General features: G+C 49.0%; 7 non-coding genes and 6 pseudogenes across 7 annotated transcripts; all 13 read left to right on the top strand.

The window, feature by feature from the left end:
- The first annotated feature begins 499 nt into the window (after nucleotides 1–499).
- Nucleotides 500–640, top strand: LOC141135184 (U4 spliceosomal RNA). Its single transcript, XR_012243470.1, has one exon. It is a non-coding gene; the product is annotated as a U4 spliceosomal RNA (small nuclear RNA).
- A 641-nt stretch (nucleotides 641–1,281) lies between these two features.
- On the top strand, nucleotides 1,282–1,354 carry TRNAK-UUU (transfer RNA lysine (anticodon UUU)). The gene has a single exon. It is a non-coding gene; the product is annotated as a tRNA-Lys (tRNA).
- Nucleotides 1,355–1,920: 566 nt separating this feature from the next.
- Nucleotides 1,921–2,061, top strand: LOC141135183 (U4 spliceosomal RNA). Its single transcript, XR_012243469.1, has one exon. It is a non-coding gene; the product is annotated as a U4 spliceosomal RNA (small nuclear RNA).
- Nucleotides 2,062–2,703: 642 nt separating this feature from the next.
- On the top strand, nucleotides 2,704–2,776 carry TRNAK-UUU (transfer RNA lysine (anticodon UUU)). Its single transcript has one exon. It is a non-coding gene; the product is annotated as a tRNA-Lys (tRNA).
- A 566-nt stretch (nucleotides 2,777–3,342) lies between these two features.
- LOC141135182 (U4 spliceosomal RNA) lies at nucleotides 3,343–3,483 on the top strand. Its single transcript, XR_012243468.1, has one exon. It is a non-coding gene; the product is annotated as a U4 spliceosomal RNA (small nuclear RNA).
- A 1,280-nt stretch (nucleotides 3,484–4,763) lies between these two features.
- On the top strand, nucleotides 4,764–4,828 carry LOC141135504 (U4 spliceosomal RNA; annotated as a pseudogene).
- Nucleotides 4,829–5,953: 1,125 nt separating this feature from the next.
- LOC141135692 (U4 spliceosomal RNA) lies at nucleotides 5,954–6,079 on the top strand (annotated as a pseudogene).
- A 641-nt stretch (nucleotides 6,080–6,720) lies between these two features.
- On the top strand, nucleotides 6,721–6,793 carry TRNAK-UUU (transfer RNA lysine (anticodon UUU)). Its single transcript has one exon. It is a non-coding gene; the product is annotated as a tRNA-Lys (tRNA).
- A 566-nt stretch (nucleotides 6,794–7,359) lies between these two features.
- LOC141135372 (U4 spliceosomal RNA) lies at nucleotides 7,360–7,424 on the top strand (annotated as a pseudogene).
- A 7,661-nt stretch (nucleotides 7,425–15,085) lies between these two features.
- LOC141135649 (U4 spliceosomal RNA) lies at nucleotides 15,086–15,207 on the top strand (annotated as a pseudogene).
- A 641-nt stretch (nucleotides 15,208–15,848) lies between these two features.
- Nucleotides 15,849–15,921, top strand: TRNAK-UUU (transfer RNA lysine (anticodon UUU)). Its single transcript has one exon. It is a non-coding gene; the product is annotated as a tRNA-Lys (tRNA).
- Nucleotides 15,922–16,487: 566 nt separating this feature from the next.
- LOC141135371 (U4 spliceosomal RNA) lies at nucleotides 16,488–16,552 on the top strand (annotated as a pseudogene).
- Nucleotides 16,553–17,727: 1,175 nt separating this feature from the next.
- On the top strand, nucleotides 17,728–17,860 carry LOC141135918 (U2 spliceosomal RNA; annotated as a pseudogene).
- Nucleotides 17,861–18,871: the final 1,011 nt, after the last annotated feature.

Here is an 18,871-nt window from a genome sequence, read left to right as displayed (position 1 = left end):
AATGCTCACTGGCTCAGAGAGATGAAATGTCCTAACTTCCCCCTTTCTAGGCTCCTGGAATCTGCCAGAAATAAAGGTGGCTGAAGGTGATTGCTTGACCAACTGTTTCCCAACAACCCTTGTCTATGGCAGCTTACCTGGGCTCCAGTTCAGGTATGTTATCTAGCGAACTTTCAACAAAGGCCCCAAATCCTTCCACCTTGGTCTTTTCTCAGCAGCATAGCTGTTCAAACACATACGCTCCCAGTGGCCTTTCAGGACTGCTGTGGGAGAAACGCATCTGACATCTAGGGCCCTGTCCCTTTAGATTCTCCTTAGTTCTTTCAAATGCTAACACTATTCAGTGGGTAAACAATGCCCACTTAGGCATCGTCCCTGTCTCATTAACATGCCAAGTCCCAGAATGCTCAGCGGCCCACTGGATGACACTTATGTGTCTCTCCTCAATGTCAATTTCTCCTCCAAGGAAGGGCAGATGTTGGCAGGCACTGATTTGGTTAGCTTTGCGCAGTGGCAGTATCATAGCCAATGAGGTTCAACTGAGGCGTGATTATTGCTAATTGAAAACTTTTCCCAATACCCCGCCACGATGACTTGAAATACAGTCAGCACTGGCAATTTTTGAGAGTCTCTGAGGAGACTGAGCAATGTGTTTTCAACAGCAGATAAGTGACGGCTTCTTACATGCAGACTGAGATGCGTTAGAGTTGAGAAAGTGAGTCACGGGCCCATTGACACCATAGAGAGCTTTTGTGTCATCACGCAGCCTGGGTAGAACAATCAGTGATTGGCACGCGCCGCTCGTTCTTCACTTGCCTGTAATCCAGAGTGGACTCTACCTCGTTTTTTTGCCTGGGTTTCTTCTGCTGGACCTGGCAACATGAGGCTCAAGGTGAACTGTCTTTATTTGTAACCCAGTCACTGATTAAGAATACTGGAAGCGTGTTGGTCCAGGGTTAAGGAAGCCTTTCGGGCGGTGTCTTTTTGCAAGGCCCTTGTTTCCGGTCAAAGAGCATTGAACTGTAGGTAAAACTAAGGCAGAAACTTTAGGCGTTCTCCACCTGTACCGGACTGGACCCTATCTGCATGGTTGCAGGTTAGATTCTCCCTTTTATCTTCAACCTGTCCTAGAAAATTAAACGGGAGAGGACGATTGGCCAGCCTGGGCAAGCCAAATACTTGTGCTTTCAGGCACCCGGTCCCCTTGGCTGAATGGTCTTTTTCCACCATACATGTCAAGATTCAAGCAGCTTGGACCGCTATGGAGGAGGAGCTTTGAGAGCCCGGATAGCTCAGTCGGTAGAGCATCAGACTTTTAATCTGAGGGTCCAGGGTTCAAGTCCCTGTTCGGGCGGTGCCTTTCACTTACCTATGAGGCCTTTGAGCTGCCAATAGGGCAGTCTTTATGCACATCTGCCGGGAATGCTCACTGGCTCAGAGAGATGAAATGTCCTAACTTCCCCCTTTCTAGGCTCCTGGAATCTGCCAGAAATAAAGGTGGCTGAAGGTGATTGCTTGACCAACTGTTTCCCAACAACCCTTGTCTATGGCAGCTTACCTGGGCTCCAGTTCAGGCATGTTATCTAGCGAACTTTCAACAAAGGCCCCAAATCCTTCCACCTTGGTCTTTTCTCAGCAGCATAGCTGTTCAAACACATACGCTCCCAGTGGCCTTTCAGGACTGCTGTGGGAGAAACGCATCTGACATCTAGGGCCCTGTCCCTTTAGATTCTCCTTAGTTCTTTCAAATGCTAACACTATTCAGTGGGTAAACAATGCCCACTTAGGCATCGTCCCTGTCTCATTAACATGCCAAGTCCCAGAATGCTCAGCGGCCCACTGGATGACACTTATGTGTCTCTCCTCAATGTCAATTTCTCCTCCAAGGAAGGGCAGATGTTGGCAGGCACTGATTTGGTTAGCTTTGCGCAGTGGCAGTATCATAGCCAATGAGGTTCAACTGAGGCGTGATTATTGCTAATTGAAAACTTTTCCCAATACCCCGCCACGATGACTTGAAATACAGTCAGCACTGGCAATTTTTGAGAGTCTCTGAGGAGACTGAGCAATGTGTTTTCAACAGCAGATAAGTGACGGCTTCTTACATGCAGACTGAGATGCGTTAGAGTTGAGAAAGTGAGTCACGGGCCCATTGACACCATAGAGAGCTTTTGTGTCATCACGCAGCCTGGGTAGAACAATCAGTGATTGGCACGCGCCGCTCGTTCTTCACTTGCCTGTAATCCAGAGTGGACTCTACCTCGTTTTTTTTGCCTGGGTTTCTTCTGCTGGACCTGGCAACATGAGGCTCAAGGTGAACTGTCTTTATTTGTAACCCAGTCACTGATTAAGAATACTGGAAGCGTGTTGGTCCAGGGTTAAGGAAGCCTTTCGGGCGGTGTCTTTTTGCAAGGCCCTTGTTTCCGGTCAAAGAGCATTGAACTGTAGGTAAAACTAAGGCAGAAACTTTAGGCGTTCTCCACCTGTACCGGACTGGACCCTATCTGCATGGTTGCAGGTTAGATTCTCCCTTTTATCTTCAACCTGTCCTAGAAAATTAAACGGGAGAGGACGATTGGCCAGCCTGGGCAAGCCAAATACTTGTGCTTTCAGGCACCCGGTCCCCTTGGCTGAATGGTCTTTTTCCACCATACATGTCAAGATTCAAGCAGCTTGGACCGCTATGGAGGAGGAACTTTGAGAGCCCGGATAGCTCAGTCGGTAGAGCATCAGACTTTTAATCTGAGGGTCCAGGGTTCAAGTCCCTGTTCGGGCGGTGCCTTTCACTTACCTATGAGGCCTTTGAGCTGAAAATAGGGCAGTCTTTATGCACATCTGCCGGGAATGCTCACTGGCTCAGAGAGATGAAATGCCCTAACTTCCCCCTTTCTAGGCTCCTGGAATCTGCCAGAAATAAAGGTGGCTGAAGGTGATTGCTTGACCAACTGTTTCCCAACAACCCTTGTCTATGGCAGCTTACCTGGGCTCCAGTTCAGGCATGTTATCTAGCGAACTTTCAACAAAGGCCCCAAATCCTTCCACCTTGGTCTTTTCTCAGCAGCATAGCTGTTCATACACATACGCTCCCAGTGGCCTTTCAGGACTGCTGTGGGAGAAACGCATCTGACATCTAGGGCCCTGTCCCTTTAGATTCTCCTTAGTTCTTTCAAATGCTAACACTATTCAGTGGGTAAACAATGCCCACTTAGGCATCGTCCCTGTCTCATTAACATGCCAAGTCCCAGAATGCTCAGCGGCCCACTGGATGACACTTATGTGTCTCTCCTCAATGTCAATTTCTCCTCCAAGGAAGGGCAGATGTTGGCAGGCACTGATTTGGTTAGCTTTGCGCAGTGGCAGTATCATAGCCAATGAGGTTCAACTGAGGCGTGATTATTGCTAATTGAAAACTTTTCCCAATACCCCGCCACGATGACTTGAAATACAGTCAGCACTGGCAATTTTTGAGAGTCTCTGAGGAGACTGAGCAATGTGTTTTCAACAGCAGATAAGTGACGGCTTCTTACATGCAGACTGAGATGCGTTAGAGTTGAGAAAGTGAGTCACAGGCCCATTGACACCATAGAGAGCTTTTGTGTCATCACGCAGCCTGGGTAGAACAATCAGTGATTGGCACGCGCCGCTCGTTCTTCACTTGCCTGTAATCCAGAGTGGACTCTACCTCGTTTTTTTGCCTGGGTTTCTTCTGCCGGACCTGGCAACATGAGGCTCAAGGTGAACTGTCTTTATTTGTAACCCAGTCACTGATTAAGAATACTGGAAGCGTGTTGGTCCAGGGTTAAGGAAGCCTTTCGGGCGGTGTCTTTTTGCAAGGCCCTTGTTTCCGGTCAAAGAGCATTGAACTGTAGGTAAAACTAAGGCAGAAACTTTAGGCGTTCTCCACCTGTACCGGACTGGACCCTATCTGCATGGTTGCAGGTTAGATTCTCCCTTTTATCTTCAACCTGTCCTAGAAAATTAAACGGGAGAGGACGATTGGCCAGCCTGGGCAAGCCAAATACTTGTGCTTTCAGGCACCCGGTCCCCTTGGCTGAATGGTCTTTTTCCACCATACATGTCAAGATTCAAGCAGCTTGGACCGCTATGGAGGAGGAGCTTTGAGAGCCCGGATAGCTCAGTTGGTAGAGCATCAGACTTTTAATCTGAGGGTCCAGGGTTCAAGTCCCTGTTTGGGCGGTGCCTTTCACTTACCTATGAGGCCTTTGAGCTGCCAATAGGGCAGTCTTTATGCACATCTGCCGGGAATGCTCACTGGCTCAGAGAGATGAAATGTCCTAACTTCCCCCTTTCTAGGCTCCTGGAATCTGCCAGAAATAAAGGTGGCTGAAGGTGATTGCTTGACCAACTGTTTCCCAACAACCCTTGTCTATGGCAGCTTACCTGGGCTCCAGTTCAGGCATGTTATCTAGTGAACTTTCAACAAAGGTGCCAAATCCTTCCACCTTGGTCTTTTCTCAGCAGCATAGCTGTTCAAACACATACGCTCCCAGTGGCCTTTCAGGACTGCTGTGGGAGAAACGCATCTGACATCTAGGGCCCTGTCCCTTTAGATTCTCCTTAGTTCTTTCAAATGCTAACACTATTCAGTGGGTAAACAATGCCCACTTAGGCATCGTCCCTGTCTCATTAACATGCCAAGTCCCAGAATGCTCAGTGGCCCACTGGATGACACTTATGTGTCTCTCCTCAATGTCAATTTCTCCTCCAAGGAAGGGCAGATGTTGGCAGGCACTGATTTGGTTAGCTTTGCGCAGTGGCAGTATCATAGCCAATGAGGTTCAACTGAGGCGTGATTATTGTTAATTGCTTCTCGGCCTTTTGGCAAAGATCAAGTGTAGTATCTATTCTTATCAGTTTCCAGGAGGTGGCGCTTGCTTCCGTCCCTGATCTATGGCGAAATAGAGATGGGATTGCGGTTGCTATGCAAAACCTGCTGGAGTGAAGGTGACCTGGAGCGGTTTGTAGCCGAAAGGGAAGCCTTCTGATGGGGATGGAGAACCACGGGGTCTGAATCAGAGGGTCGGGACCCTGGCCTTCTGGCCTGGATTGGGGCGGATCTAGCTCCAGACAGTTATTTGGGAGAGAACGCTTACTCCAGCCTTGCAAGGGGGGGAGGGAGTGGCAAGTACTTCCCGAATGTAATTAGGAGGAGTGATGGGAGCGACGGCAGAGCCTGATGGTAAAGGGCTCTTTCCGGCTTCCTGATCTCCATATCCTTCCTGTCTGTGGTGGGGTCTGGGCTGGAGGGTCAGGGCTTTTTCGAAAAGCCAGTGGGGAATGTGCCCCTGAAGTGGCAGTTCAGGGGTGCCGTATAGTCACGGTGTGAAAGCACTTGATTTTATGGCACCATGGTCACTGCACCACAACACACATTTTTCGCACCTGCCTCTTGGGCCGGGCCTTTTGGCCAGGACCAGGGGAAATTTTTATGCCTGGCCGGAGGGCCGGCCATTGTATAGCACAATGGCCACTTTCACTCTCCCATCTCACTATCTTCCCCACTCTTTCTTTTACCCCTGTTTGTCACCTTTTTGTCTTTTTTTTGGTTGTCTTTGTATACACGTTTTGTCACTGTGTGGCGAGTAGGGTGTGGGTCCTCGGGCCTACTCTGAAAGTCTTGGGAGGGGGTGGACATAGGCCTTTTGGCTTGGTTCGCCCTCTCCTTTGAGGGGTCTCTCTTCGGGAGAGCCCCACTGTACTTGGGTTGGTCTGCTTCGGCAGTCCTTCCAGTTGTGGGGGTCCGTCTGGTTTCGGCCGGATGAACCCTTTGTCTGAGTACCTCAGTCCCTGTCTGGAGCCTAACGCCCCGGGGGATCAGGGTAAGGTCCTTCCCTAGTGGAGGACTCTGTACACCCGTTGCACGTTTTTTGTGTTTCACTCTCTATGTGTGGGCACTTTTTTTTTGGCACCGGGTGGAAGTTTTTGAGGTGTGTTTTGCACGCCACTGGCTTTTCGATAGAGAGAGTGATTATTGCTAATTGAAAACTTTTCCCAATACCCCGCCACGATGACTTGAAATACAGTCAGCACTGGCAATTTTTGAGAGTCTCTGAGGAGACTGAGCAATGTGTTTTCAACAGCAGATAAGTGACGGCTTCTTACATGCAGACTGAGATGCGTTAGAGTTGAGAAAGTGAGTCACGGGCCCATTGACACCATAGAGAGCTTTTGTGTCATCACGCAGCCTGGGTAGAACAATCAGTGATTGGCACGCGCCGCTCGTTCTTCACTTGCCTGTAATCCAGAGTGGACTCTACCTCGTTTTTTTGCCTGGGTTTCTTCTGCTGGACCTGGCAACATGAGGCTCAAGGTGAACTGTCTTTATTTGTAACCCAGTCACTGATTAAGAATACTGGAAGCGTGTTGGTCCAGGGTTAAGGAAGCCTTTCGGGCGGTGTCTTTTTGCAAGGCCCTTGTTTCCGGTCAAAGAGCATTGAACTGTAGGTAAAACTAAGGCAGAAACTTTAGGCGTTCTCCACCTGTACCGGACTGGACCCTATCTGCATGGTTGCAGGTTAGATTCTCCCTTTTATCTTCAACCTGTCCTAGAAAATTAAACGGGAGAGGACGATTGGCCAGCCTGGGCAAGCCAAATACTTGTGCTTTCAGGCACCCGGTCCCCTTGGCTGAATGGTCTTTTTCCACCATACATGTCAAGATTCAAGCAGCTTGGACCGCTATGGAGGAGGAGCTTTGAGTGCCCGGATAGCTCAGTCGGTAGAGCATCAGACTTTTAATCTGAGGGTCCAGGGTTCAAGTCCCTGTTCGGGCGGTGCCTTTCACTTACCTATGAGGCCTTTGAGCTGCCAATAGGGCAGTCTTTATGCACATCTGCCGGGAATGCTCACTGGCTCAGAGAGATGAAATGTCCTAACTTCCCCCTTTCTAGGCTCCTGGAATCTGCCAGAAATAAAGGTGGCTGAAGGTGATTGCTTGACCAACTGTTTCCCAACAACCCTTGTCTATGGCAGCTTACCTGGGCTCCAGTTCAGGCATGTTATCTAGCGAACTTTCAACAAAGGCCCCAAATCCTTCCACCTTGGTCTTTTCTCAGCAGCATAGCTGTTCAAACACATACGCTCCCAGTGGCCTTTCAGGACTGCTGTGGGAGAAACGCATCTGACATCTAGGGCCCTGTCCCTTTAGATTCTCCTTAGTTCTTTCAAATGCTAACACTATTCAGTGGGTAAACAATGCCCACTTAGGCATCGTCCCTGTCTCATTAACATGCCAAGTCCCAGAATGCTCAGCGGCCCACTGGAAGACACTTATGTGTCTCTCCTCAATGTCAATTTCTCCTCCAAGGAAGGGCAGATGTTGGCAGGCACTGATTTGGTTAGCTTTGCGCAGTGGCAGTATCATAGCCAATGAGGTTCAACTGAGGCGTGATTATTGCTAATTGCTTCTCGGCCTTTTGGCGAAGATCAAGTGTAGTATCTATTCTTATCAGTTTCCAGGAGGTGGCGCTTGCTTCCGTCCCTGATCTATGGCGAAATAGAGATGGGATTGCGGTTGCTATGCAAAACCTGCTGGAGTGAAGGTGACCTGGAGCGGTTTGTAGCCGAAAGGGAAGCCTTCTGATGGGGATGGAGAATCACGGGGTCTGAACCAGAGGGTCGGGACCCTGGCCTTCTGGCCTGGATTGGGGTGGATCTAGCTCCAGACAGTTATTTGGGAGAGAACGCTTACTCCTGCCTTGCAAGGGGGGGAGGGAGTGGCAAGTACTTCCCGAATGTAATTAGGAGGAGTGATGGGAGCGACGGCAGAGCCTGATGGTAAAGGGCTCTTTCCGGCTTCCTGATCTCCATATCCTTCCTGTCTGTGGTGGGGTCTGCTGTGGTCTGGGCTGGGTGGTCAGGGCTTTTTCGAAAAGCCAGTGGTGAATGTGCCCCTGAAGTGGCAGTTCAGGGGTGCCATATAGTCACGGTGTGAAAGCACTTGATTTTATGGCACCATGGTCACTTCACCACAACACACGTTTTTCGCACCTGCCTCTTGGGCCGGGCCTTTTGGCCAGGACCAGGGGAAATTTTTATGCCTGGCCGGAGGGCTGGCCATTGTATAGCACAATGGCCACTTTCACTCTCCCATCTCACCATCTTCCCCACTCTTTCTTTTACCCCTGTTTGTCACCTTTTTGTCTTTTTTTTGGTTGTCTTTGTATACACGTTTTGTCACTGTGTGGCGAGTAGGGTGTGGGTCCTCGGGCCTACTCTGAAAGTCTTGGGAGGGGGTGGACATAGGCCTTTTGGCTTGGTTCGCCCTCTCCTTTGAGGGGTCTCTCTTCGGGAGAGCCGGCCGGATGGACCCCTTTGTCTGAGTACCTCAGTCCCTGTCTGGAGCCTAACGCCCCGGGGGATCAGGGTAAGGTCCTTCCCTAGTGGAGGACTCTGTACACCCGTTGCACGTTTTTGTGTTTCACTCTCTATGTGTGGGCACTTTTTTTTGGCACCGGGTGGAAGTTTTTGAGGTGTGTTTTGCACGCCACTGGCTTTTCGATAGAGTGATTATTGCTAATTGCTTCTCGGCCTTTTGGCTAAGATCAAGTGTAGTTTCTGCCTTGTTCTTGTCATTAGGTAACGACCGGTGCCAGTCCCTCTCGGCCTTGGGGTGTTTCCTTCGGGTGCATCCCATGCTGCTATTGGGGGGGACGCCACCGTGAGTGCATGAGAGTGATCGCCTTTCCCTACCATCCATGAGTTGGCTGTGGGATTGGTGGGCGTAGGTATGGTGGGGCCGCCGAGCGCACCAAACACTTTGAGGCTGGTCGTGGCCGAGCCTAGAAGGAACAATGTCGGTTTGCACTTCATTCAGAAGCAGTTGATTGAAGACTTTTTTGGGATGCCGAGAGAAGCTATTTTTTGCATGCAGTGTTTTCCTACCACTGGAATGTATGACGTTACATTCTGGAAAAAGGAAGATCTGCAGACAGTTTTGCTACGGAAGAGCGAGAAAGAAGGCGACGAGATGCTGGAAGGGATCGTGTTCCTGTCGAGTGAGACGAAAGTGCGGGTCCCCGTCACTGTGCATATGTACAATCCTTTTGTACAGGATGGGGAAATCGCTGCCTTTTTGTTCCGGTACTGCGAGTCAGTTTCAGCAGGCGTGAAACTGACGAATGTGCTAGGTACCTTCAACGGGCAGCGTAAATTTTGGGTAACCTTTAGGGCGGATCCAGAGGGTATCGGTGGCGTCAGGCACCCCCCTCAGTCCTTTTCCATTGGGAGGAATCGTGGCTACCTGTGGTACCCTGGTCAGCCCCTCTTTTGCAGGCAGTGTTTTGCTTTCGGGCACACCAAAGACCAGTGCGAGGCCGGGTTGACATGCCGCAATTGCTTCAAGCAGGGTCACGGAGCCGGTCAGTGTCCGGAGAAGAAGAGCTGCCACATCTGCGGTAGTAGGACGCATCTTGCGAGACAGTGCCCGAAGGTTAACAGGTCGGAGCCCACTCCAGAAGCTGTGGCGGTTAAAGCTGTGGAGGCGGGGGGCAAGCAGGTGTTGTCCTACGCGGATGTGGCTAGGCTGGGATCCATTCCTACCACTGCGGTGAACTCTGAGCAGACTGTAGTGCTACCCGAGGAAGTGGTGGTGCGGGCTGATGACTGCCTACCTATGGAGGGTGAGCCAGGTCCCTCCCCTGTTGACGCCGTAAGGGAGGAGGGGGCCTCTCCTGCACCTGAGGAGAGTGTCCCTGGGCACCTCCTGGCCGAGGGGGAGTCGGAGGGGAGCGGTGAGGAATCAGAGGACTCAGAGGAGGAGGAGGAGATGGAGGTGGGACAGCTGTCCCTGAAAAGAAAGATGGCTGAGTCCTCCCAGGTCATAGGCTCCTTCCCGGACTCTCCGGGCCCTGAAGCATCGGATGTGGTGATCGACTCGGACTCCTCGCAGGCGCCATCCTATGTAAGCACTGGTCAGGTGTCCGAGCTGCAGGAGGTGATAGGGTACTGCAGGTTGCCAAAGGGGAAGGCAAAGAAAAAATCTGGCGGGGTGAGCCTTGGGACAGGGGTGGGACCAAGGACTAGGGCCAGGGATAAAGGTGGGAAAAAGAAAAAGTCGTGACAGGAGCATGATCCCTTCCTAATCTTCTATGGCCTTACGGGTATCTTCCCTCAATTGCAGAAGCATTGGGACGGCATCTAGACGGGCAGCAATTTTTAAAATCTTGTCTGGCTATGCTAATGATGTTTTTTGCTTACAGGACTGCAACATGAGGGAGGAACCACATACTGCAAGATGGACCCAGGGGGATGCAGTATGGTCATTGGGTCGGAATAGGAATAGTGGTGTGGGGATTCTTATTAAAAATAAAAAAATTAAGATTTTAAGGAAGGTGGAGGTGGAGGTGGGACGATGTTTGTTTGTTATTTTGGAGTATGGGGGTGTTTGTTTTAAATTATTTTGTGTATATGCACCGGTGGATAAAAAGGGGAGGTTGGAATTGTTTGAAAAAATGAAGTTTTTTTTGGGGGGGAGGGATCCTATTATTGTGTTGGGGGATTTTAATTGTATTTTGCGTAATGGGGATAGATGTGGGGAGGGAGGTGGTGGTGGGGATGTTGATAAATCTGGGAAAGAGTTGGGTGAGATTTTGCGGTTGTTTGGGTTAAGGGATGTGGGTGAAGGTGGTGGTTTTTCTTATTTTAGCGATAAGGGTAATGTAAAATCAAGAATTGATTTTTGTTTTATTTCCAAAAATTTGCAGCCGGAATCCTTTATGATTCAGCGGGAGCCTTTCTCGGACCATGGTCGGATCGAGTGTGTTGTGAGTATGGGATCGGAGGTAACGTATGGTAAAGGTGTGTGGAAGTTGAATGTGGAGTTATTGGAAGACGAGGGTGTGAAAAGAGAGTATGGTGAGTTTTTTGGGAAACTTAAAAAAAGGAGGAATGATTTTTTAAGTGTTATCGAGTGGTGGGAGTGGGTGAAAGGTCAGACTAAGAGGTTTTTTGTAAGAAAGGGTTGTGAGAGTGCGAAAAAGGAACGTGAGGCGTATGAATTGTGGCTGAAAAGATTGGAATATTTGGAAGAACTAAGGGAATGGGGAGAGAATGTGGGGTGTGAATTAGTGGAAGCAAGGGGAAAATTGAGAGTCTTTATGGAGCGGAGGGGGAGAGAGATTATGTCGCAAGCAAGGATGGTGGTGAAAGAGAAGGATGAGAAGTGTACGCGGTTTTTCTTTAAAAAGGTATATGGTGGGAAGACGGATTTGTCAAGTGTGTTGGATGAGAATGGACAGGTGGTAAGTGGGAAGAAGAGGTTGGGAGATGAAATCTGGAGGTTTTATTCCGATTTATATATGGAAAAGAAGAGGGATGAGAGGGTTGAGAAGGAAGTGTTGGAGCAGGTGGAGATGTGTCTGGATATGGAGGATAAGAGTATGTTAGGGGAGGAAGTGAGTAAAGGTGAAGTTGATGAATGTCTGGGGAGTATGAAAAAAGGTAAGACGCCTGGGAGTGATGGTTTGCCAGTTGAGTTTTATTGTGCGTTTTGGGAAGTGATTGGTGACTGTGTGTATGAGATGGTGATGAAAGTGTTGGAGGAGGGGAGGATGCCTGAATCTATGTTAAAAAGTGTGATTGTTTTGCTGTATAAAAAAGGTGACAAGCAAGAGTTGAAAAATTGGAGGCCTATATCATTGTTGAATGTAGATTATAAGGTGGTGGCAAAGGTATTAGCAAATAGGTTGCGTGCAGTGGTGGAAAAATTGGTGGGGGAGGAGCAAGCGTGCGCGGTGCCTGGGAGGTCTATTGCAGAAAGTTTGGTGAGCTTGAGGGATGTGTTATGGTTCTGTAAGGAGAGGAAGCAGGAAGTGGCGGTGTTGGCTGTGGATTTTGAAAAGGCGTATGATAGAGTGTCGCATGATTTTATGTTTAAAGTATTAAGGAGAATGGGGTTGCCTGAGGTGTTGATTGGGTGGATTAAGTGTTTGTACAGAGGTATGGTAAGTAAGGTGTTGGTGAATGGATGGATGACGAATGATATAAGCATTAGGTCGGGTGTGAGGCAGGGTTGCCCGTTATCACCCGTGTTGTTTATTTGTGTGATTGAACCTTTGTTGAGGATGTTGAATAAAGATAAGTGTGTGAGAGGGGTGGAAATACCAGGGAGTGGTGGTAGGGTTTTGAAAGTAATAGGATATATGGATGATGTTACAGTGATTTGTAGAGATATGGCAGGACTGAAAAGAGTGAAGTTGTTGATTGAGATTTTTTGTATGGCAAGTGGTTTCAGTGTGAATATAGGGAAAAGTGAGTGTAAATTGTTTGGTGTATGGAGGGGGATTGAACAGTGTGGTTGGAAGTGTTGTGAGGGAGGAGTGAGGATTTTAGGTGTCAAGTTTGATTCTGATTTGTATGGGAGAGAGAGTTGGCAGGATGCTTTGGTGAAAGTTAAAAAGAAAATTGACTTTTGGTCTTTAAGGACTTTATCGTTGGAAGGGAAGGTGTTGATTGTGAAGGCTGTTGTGATTCCGATTCTGTTATTTTTATACTACGTGTTTCCGGCTCCAGATAGAGTGATGAAACAAATTGTGAGAGTGTGTTTTTCCTTTTTTTGGTCGTCTAAGATGGAGAAGTTGAAAAGAGAGAAAGTAGTGAAAGGAGTAATGAATGGCGGGAAAGGTATGGTGAGTATTGAGAAATTTCTGGTGGTGAAGTATGTAAGTATGTGTGTGAGATTGAGTGAGAAAGAGAACGTTGCAGGGTGTATGGTAAAATATGCATGTGGGAGTGTGCTACGGAAATATAAGTTGTGTGAAGTTGATTTGAGGAAGCCTGTATGTTTTACTGCACCTTGGTTTTATGTGAGGATTGAAAGATGTATGAGGAGGTATGGGTTGCAGGATGTGACACGGGATAAATGGTGTGAGAGTAAAAAGGTTATGCAGATACTGAATGAAAGGGAAGAGATGGAAGGGATAGGTGGTTTAAGAGTAGCCGAATGCGAGAAAGTCTGGAAGAATGTGTGCTGTAAGGGAGTGGATAATAGACAGAAGGATATTGCATGGATGGGGGTGCATGGGTGTTTGCCTACAAGAGAGTTTCAGAGAAGGAGAAGGTTTGTGGACAGTGAGGTGTGTCCAAGGCTGGGGTGTGGGGGGATTGAAAGGGTGGTACATGTGTTCTGGGAATGTCGCTATGCGAAGAAAATATGGAAAAGGATGGAAAAGATGATTGAGGGGTTGACTGGTGTGAATAGTGTAACGTATGAAATGGTATTATATGGTTTGTGTGATCTGGGGAGGAATGAGGAGAGGCTGTTATGGATTGTTGTGAGTTGTATTAAAGAGTGTTTGTGGGATGTTCGGAATATTTTGATTTTCAAGCAGGAAGTAGTTAAAGTGAAAGAATGCGTGGCCATGGTCCGAGGAAAGATTTATAATTACGCATATTTTGATTATAAAAAGTTAGGGGAAAAGGATGCAAGGAAATTATGGAAGTTGGAGGAGTGGAAACGATGGTGTATATAATGTAAATGTGTGAATTATGTTTTTGATGTTTTGAACGATTAACCTTTTTATTTTTGTTTTTTCAGGGTGAGCACAGATGGTGATAAAGGGACAGTGTGGAGAAAGAATATAGGAGTGTTTTTTGTTTGTGTAGGGATAGGGTGGAGGGATAGTATATAATAGGGATAGTTTGTCATTTTTCGCTATGTGGGTTGGGAGTGGGTTGTTTTGTCAATATTTTTGTTATCTTTATTGTTATTTTGAAAATTTTGTGATATGTTTATTGTTAATATGAGATGACTATTTTCTTTACTGTTGTTATGTATATTTTTGTCTTTTGTGGGTGGGTCTGGGAGGGTAGTGGGTGGGGTTTGGTGGGAGGGTTATGTAAATATTGTAAATACTTGTCTGATAATGTACCTCAATGTTTTATTTTATTGTTCAAACATAATTTTTTGATTTATGTTATCATTGTATTTTACTTGTGAAATTTTAAATAAAAGAATTAAAAAAAAAAAATCTATTCTTATCAGTTTCCAGGAGGTGGCGCTTGCTTCCGTCCCTGATCTATGGCGAAATAGAGATGGGATTGCGGTTGCTATGCAAAACCTGCTGGAGTGAAGGTGACCTGGAGCGGTTTGTAGCTGAAAGGGAAGCCTTCTGATGGGGATGGAGAACCACGGGGTCTGAACCAGAGGGTCGGGATCCTGGCCTTCTGGCCTGGATTGGGGCGGATCTAGCTCCAGACAGTTTTTTGGGAGAGAACGCTTACTCCTGCCTTGCAAGGGGGGGAGGGAGTGGCAAGTACTTCCTGAATGTAATTAGGAGGAGTGATGGGAGCGACGGCAGAGCCTGATGGTAAAGGGCTCTTTCCGGCTTCCCGATCTCCATATCCTTCCTGTCTGTGGTGGGGTCTGCTGTGGTCTGGGCTGGGTGGTCAGGGCTTTTTCGAAAAGCCAGTGGTGAATGTGCCCCTGAAGTGGCAGTTCAGGGGTGCCGTATAGTCACGGTGTGAAAGCACTTGATTTTATGGCACCATGGTCACTTCACCACAACACACGTTTTTCGCACCTGCCTCTTGGGCCGGCCTTTTGGCCAGGACCAGGGGAAATTTTTATGCCTGGCCGGAGGGCCGGCCATTGTATAGCACAATGGCCACTTTCACTCTCCCATCTCACTATCTTCCCCACTCTTTCTTTTACCCCTGTTTGTCACCTTTTTGTCCTTTTTTTTGGTTGTTTTGTATACACGTTTGTCACTGTGTGGCGAGTAGGGTGTGGGTCCTCGGGCCTACTCTGAAAGTCTTGGGAGGGGGTGGACATAGGCCTTTTGGCTTGGTTCGCCCTCTCCTTTGAGGGGTCTCTCTTCGGGAGAGCCCCACTGTACTTGGGTTGGTCTGCTTCGGCAGTCCTTCCAGTTGTGGGGGTCCGCCTGGTTTCGGCCAGATGGACCCTTTGTCTGAGTACCTCAGTCCCTGTCTGGAGCCTAACGCCCCGGGGGATCAGGGTAAGGTCCTTCCCTAGTGGAGGACTCTGTACACCCGTTGCACGTTTTTGTGTTTCACTCTCTATGTGTGGGCACTTTTTTTTGGCACCGGGTGGAAGTTTTTGAGGTGTGTTTTGCACGCCACTGGCTTTTCGATAGAGTGATTATTGCTAATTGAAAACTTTTCCCAATACCCCGCCACGATGACTTGAAATACAGTCAGCACTGGCAATTTTTGAGAGTCTCTGAGGAGACTGAGCAATGTGTTTTCAACAGCAGATAAGTGACGGCTTCTTACATGCAGACTGAGATGCGTTAGAGTTGAGAAAGTGAGTCACGGGCCCATTGACACCATAGAGAGCTTTTGTGTCATCACGCAGCCTGGGTAGAACAATCAGTGATTGGCACGCGCCGCTCGTTCTTCACTTGCCTGTAATCCAGAGTGGACTCTACCTCGTTTTTTTGCCTGGGTTTCTTCTGCTGGACCTGGCAACATGAGGCTCAAGGTGAACTGTCTTTATTTGTAACCCAGTCACTGATTAAGAATACTGGAAGCGTGTTGGTCCAGGGTTAAGGAAGCCTTTCGGGTGGTGTCTTTTTGCAAGGCCCTTGTTTCCGGTCAAAGAGCATTGAACTGTAGGTAAAACTAAGGCAGAAACTTTAGGCGTTCTCCACCTGTACCGGACTGGACCCTATCTGCATGGTTGCAGGTTAGATTCTCCCTTTTATCTTCAACCTGTCCTAGAAAATTAAACGGGAGAGGACGATTGGCCAGCCTGGGCAAGCCAAATACTTGTGCTTTCAGGCACCCGGTCCCCTTGGCTGAATGGTCTTTTTCCACCATACATGTCAAGATTCAAGCAGCTTGGACCGCTATGGAGGAGGAGCTTTGAGAGCCCGGATAGCTCAGTCGGTAGAGCATCAGACTTTTAATCTGAGGGTCCAGGGTTCAAGTCCCTGTTCGGGCGGTGCCTTTCACTTACCTATGAGGCCTTTGAGCTGCCAATAGGGCAGTCTTTATGCACATCTGCCGGGAATGCTCACTGGCTCAGAGAGATGAAATGCCCTAACTTCCCCCTTTCTAGGCTCCTGGAATCTGCCAGAAATAAAGGTGGCTGAAGGTGATTGCTTGACCAACTGTTTCCCAACAACCCTTGTCTATGGCAGCTTACCTGGGCTCCAGTTCAGGCATGTTATCTAGCGAACTTTCAACAAAGGCCCCAAATCCTTCCACCTTGGTCTTTTCTCAGCAGCATAGCTGTTCAAACACATACGCTCCCAGTGGCCTTTCAGGACTGCTGTGGGAGAAACGCATCTGACATCTAGGGCCCTGTCCCTTTAGATTCTCCTTAGTTCTTTCAAATGCTAACACTATTCAGTGGGTAAACAATGCCCACTTAGGCATCGTCCCTGTCTCATTAACATGCCAAGTCCCAGAATGCTCAGCGGCCCACTGGAAGACACTTATGTGTCTCTCCTCAATGTCAATTTCTCCTCCAAGGAAGGGCAGATGTTGGCAGGCACTGATTTGGTTAGCTTTGCGCAGTGGCAGTATCATAGCCAATGAGGTTCAACTGAGGCGTGATTATTGCTAATTGCTTCTCGGCCTTTTGGCGAAGATCAAGTGTAGTATCTATTCTTATCAGTTTCCAGGAGGTGGCGCTTGCTTCCGTCCCTGATCTATGGCGAAATAGAGATGGGATTGCGGTTGCTATGCAAAACCTGCCGGAGTGAAGGTGACCTGGAGCGGTTTGTAGCCGAAAAGGAAGCCTTCTGATGGGGATGGAGAACCACGGGGTCTGAACCAGAGGGTCGGGACCCTGGTCTTCTGGCCTGGATTGGGGCGGATCTAGCTCCAGACAGTTATTTGGGAGAGAACGCTTACTCCTGCCTTGCAAGGGGGGGAGGGAGTGGCAAGTACTTCCCGAATGTAATTAGGAGGAGTGATGGGAGCGACGGCAGAGCCTGATGGTAAAGGGCTCTTTCCGGCTTCCTGATCTCCATATCCTTCCTGTCTGTGGTGGGGTCTGCTGTGGTCTGGGCTGGGTGGTCAGGGCTTTTTCGAAAAGCCAGTGGTGAATGTGCCCCTGAAGTGGCAGTTCAGGGGTGCCGTATAGTCACGGTGTGAAAGCACTTGATTTTATGGCACCATGGTCACTTCACCACAACACACGTTTTTCGCACCTGCCTCTTGGGCCGGGCCTTTTGGCCAGGACCAGGGGAAATTTTTATGCCTGGCCGGAGGGCCGGCCATTGTATAGCACAATGGCCACTTTCACTCTCCCATCTCACTATCTTCCCCACTCTTTTCTTTACCCCTGTTTGTCACCTTTTTGTCTTTTTTTTTTGGTTGTCTTTGTATACACGTTTTGTCACTGTGTGGCGAGTAGGGTGTGGGTCCTCGGGCCTACTCTGAAAGTCTTGGGAGGGGGTGGACATAGGCCTTTTGGCTTGGTTCGCCCTCTCCTTTGAGGGGTCTCTCTTCGGGAGAGCCCCACTGTACTTGGGTTGGTCTGCTTCGGCAGTCCTTCCAGTTGTGGGGGTCCGCCTGGTTTCGGCCAGATGGACCCTTTGTCTGAGTACCTCAGTCCCTGTCTGGAGCCTAACGCCCCGGGGGATCAGGGTAAGGTCCTTCCCTAGTGGAGGACTCTGTACACCCGTTGCACTTTTTTGTGTTTCACTCTCTATGTGTGGGCACTTTTTTTGGCACCGGGTGGAAGTTTTTGAGGTGTGTTTTGCACGCCACTGGCTTTTCGATAGAGTGATTATTGCTAATTGCTTCTCGGCCTTTTGGCGAAGATCAAGTGTAGTATCTATTCTTATCAGTTTCCAGGAGGTGGCGCTTGCTTCCGTCCCTGATCTATGGCGAAATAGAGATGGGATTGCGGTTGCTATGCAAAACCTGCTGGAGTGAAGGTGACCTGGAGCGGTTTGTAGCCGAAAGGGAAGCCTTCTGATGGGGATGGAGAACCACGGGGTCTGAACCAGAGGGTCGGGACCCTGGCCTTCTGGCCTGGATTGGGGCGGATCTAGCTCCAGACAGTTATTTGGGAGAGAACGCTTACTCCTGCCTTGCAAGGGGGGGAGGGAGTGGCAAGTACTTCCCGAATGTAATTAGGAGGAGTGATGGGAGCGACGGCAGAGCCTGATGGTAAAGGGCTCTTTCCGGCTTCCTGATCTCCATATCCTTCCTGTCTGTGGTGGGGTCTGCTGTGGTCTGGGCTGGGTGGTCAGGGCTTTTTCGAAAAGCCAGTGGTGAATGTGCCCCTGAAGTGGCAGTTCAGGGGTGCCGTATAGTCACGGTGTGAAAGCACTTGATTTTATGGCACCATGGTCACTTCACCACAACACACGTTTTTCGCACCTGCCTCTTGGGCCGGGCCTTTTGGCCAGGACCAGGGGAAATTTTTATGCCTGGCCGGAGGGCCGGCCATTGTATAGCACAATGGCCACTTTCACTCTCCCATCTCACTATCTTCCCCACTCTTTCTTTTACCCCTGTTTGTCACCTTTTTGTCTTTTTTTTTGGTTGTCTTTGTATACACGTTTTGTCACTGTGTGGCGAGTAGGGTGTGGGTCCTCGGGCCTACTCTGAAAGTTTTGGGAGGGGGTGGACATAGGCCTTTTGGCTTGGTTCGCCCTCTCCTTTGAGGGGTCTCTCTTCGGGAGAGCCCCACTGTACTTGGGTTGGTCTGCTTCGGCAGTCCTTCCAGTTGTGGGGGTCCGCCTGGTTTCGGCCGGATGGACCCTTTGTCTGAGTACCTCAGTCCCTGTCTGGAGCCTAACGCCCCGGGGGATCAGGGTAAGGTCCTTCCCTAGTGGAGGACTCTGTACACCCGTTGCACGTTTTTGTGTTTCACTCTCTATGTGTGGGCACTTTTTTTTGGCACCGGGTGGAAGTTTTTGAGGTGTGTTTTG

The sequence above is a fragment of the Aquarana catesbeiana genome, linkage group LG03, assembly GCF_042186555.1.
Source record: "Aquarana catesbeiana isolate 2022-GZ linkage group LG03, ASM4218655v1, whole genome shotgun sequence".
In the NCBI taxonomy this organism is placed as follows: domain Eukaryota; kingdom Metazoa; phylum Chordata; class Amphibia; order Anura; family Ranidae; genus Aquarana; species Aquarana catesbeiana.
Note: the sequence above shows the minus strand (reverse complement) of the source record. Positions and strands in the feature narration are given on the sequence as shown.